General features: G+C 37.0%; 1 protein-coding gene across 3 annotated transcripts in view; it reads left to right on the top strand.

The window, feature by feature from the left end:
- The window catches only part of LOC122264483 (spermatogenesis-associated protein 20), a 55407-nt gene that overhangs the window by 47554 nt on the left and 5353 nt on the right, over positions 1-2500 (top strand). The window lies entirely within an intron of this gene.

Here is a 2500-nt window from a genome sequence, read left to right as displayed (position 1 = left end):
GAAAAATGTTCCCGAACCCGGGGAACGTCCTGAGATGTGGTACATTTTCTGGCCGCATCCCAGGAGCCCAGTAGTGATATGCTGAAACGTCAGCAATAGATCGCTAAATTGTTCTCAAATATAATCATTTTACATAATTTCTTAAACTCTATTATTTTAGTTTAGGTGTTTGAGTGTCATGAAATGAGACATAACGTTAAAAAAAGGATGTCACAGAAAACTACGTGATATTGATGACATCAGGGTAATTTCTGCTTCTTGACCAGTTGAATAGAAAGATCCGAGTCAAAAAACTATTGTAAAATCAAATGTTTTTGGCCAAGAAATAAAATAAAGTAAAAAATTACTATTGCAATACTACTTATAATTCGTTGATTACCCGTGATATCATGCCACAAGGTACATGTACATACTCATATGTATATGTATGATTATTCTTATTGTTCTTTTTGTTTTGGTAAAAAAAAGAAAATGGGTTAAAAAAAATATTCATGTGTTTGTATTTTGAATTTCCATTAGCATGATTATTTGAATGTATATTTTACAGATATAGGTATTTGTTGACCCATTAACAACAGGGATAGATTTGCTTACCCGGCTCCAGGATGGGTTTTATTTCAAATCGAGGCAGTTTCACGCAACATACCTTGACTTTTCCCACTCTCTTTTAGCCACTCATTGGAGAGCTAGAGCCATTTTTGTGTTGTTGTTTTTTTTGTGTGTTTTACTGTTTTTAGAGTCATATCTGTCATATCACAGGCTCTATCAATTCTGCAGTTGACTAAAATTGTAGTTCAGGGTCCATATAAGCTCTTTTTTTTGTGATAGAAGTATTGCTGTTTTAGGAGAGGATAACAAACAACTTTATTTTTTCGTAATTGTGTGCTGTCATGAACAAGTATGAAACATATAACCATCCAAAATGAAGATAACATGAAGAGGTAGGAAAGAGGAAGGCATCCCTACTTGCACAGGGGCACATTATAGATATTGAGTATAGTTTGAGTCACCTTTCTCTTCTCATTCTGCCTGCACATTTTTCCTTAGGTGGGTGCCATTCAAGGCCCTCTCTCCTGCTGGTGCTAGAAGAAGGTGGTGCCATCTAGGTTTTGGATGTTAGGTGAAACCCATTTTGCTTAATAATATGGCAGTTATAGCAATTATGACTGCAATTGTCAACATCTCTCACTCATTACTCATAGCACAATAAAATAGCAGTGATCCAAAATCCCCGAACGTCGTGATGCCCGTTGTCAGGCCAGAGCTCCTGTGTCATGTATGACGAAAAGACACGTCATCCACTGTTAACTGGTTAACCCATTGCGTACGGGTGTCATGACATACATGACGTAGGAGCTTTGGCCTGACGACGGGCGTCATGATGTACATGATGTTCGGGGATTTTGGATCACTGTGCTATTTTATTTTGCTATGAAAAAGGAATGAGTGATGATGGCTACTGCAGTCATAATTACTATAATTGCCGTAATATCGTGCTAGTTTAACATCCAAAACTTAGATGGCACCACTTTTTCCTAGCACCCATCCACGGTCTCTAGCAAGCACTGTCTCTATAGAGCGATGGCACACACCAAGTTCATGAACCCTTGCTCTAAAGTACCGCCGATGAAAGATGTGCAGGCAGAACGAGAAGAGGAAGGTGACTCAATCCATACCCAGTGTCTAAAATGTGCTCTTGTGCCAATATGGATGCCTTTCACTATGGCACTCACAGTCACAAGCACAAGTTTCATTCCTCTTCCCTACCCCTTCTTGTTATCTTTATTGTAGGTGGTTATATGTTTCGTATTTGTTCATGACAGCACAGAAATACGAAAAAATAAAGTTGCCTTTTGTCCTCCCATAAAACAGCAATACTTCTATCACATTGAGTATAAAGAAAATAATGAGCTAATATGGATAATATACTACAATTTTAGTCAACTGCAGCACTGATAGAGCCTGTCATATGGCACATATAAGTCTTTAAACTCAATAAAACACAAAAAAATAAAACACAAAAACCGCTCTAGTTTTACAATGAATGACTGAAAGAGAGTGGGATGATTCAAATTATATTGCTTCAAGTGGTCTCTCTCTAAAATAAAACCTATCCTGGAGGCTGGGCAAGCAAATTTATCTCCATCTGCAATGGGTTAAAAGACATGCTGGTATATGAGCAATTGGTAAAGATTTTTACCAAGTTGAAAATATGCAAAGTATAGAGACCTATCTGATATATTTCAGAATGTAAAAGGAAGGGGCTTAAATAAGGTCAGGGGGAATACAGATGTTCAAAATGCAAGAATCCTAACAAGGGCAAAATGGACAATTTTCATTGCTTACACTGCTTTTATTCACTAATTATAATGGTAGAGCATATATATGTTTGTATATTTTTGTGTTCTACCATCTTATGAGACTTGTATATGCCATCTGACAGTGTTTATCAATGTTGTAGTAGACTAGAGTTGCAGTATAGGGTCCATATCAGCTCATT

This window comes from Penaeus japonicus, unplaced genomic scaffold (genome assembly GCF_977035675.1).
Source record: "Penaeus japonicus unplaced genomic scaffold, GWHDUDI00000001_assembly GWHDUDI00000039, whole genome shotgun sequence".
In the NCBI taxonomy this organism is placed as follows: Eukaryota; Metazoa; Arthropoda; class Malacostraca; order Decapoda; family Penaeidae; genus Penaeus; species Penaeus japonicus.
This window is presented reverse-complemented; position numbering and strand designations above follow the sequence as displayed.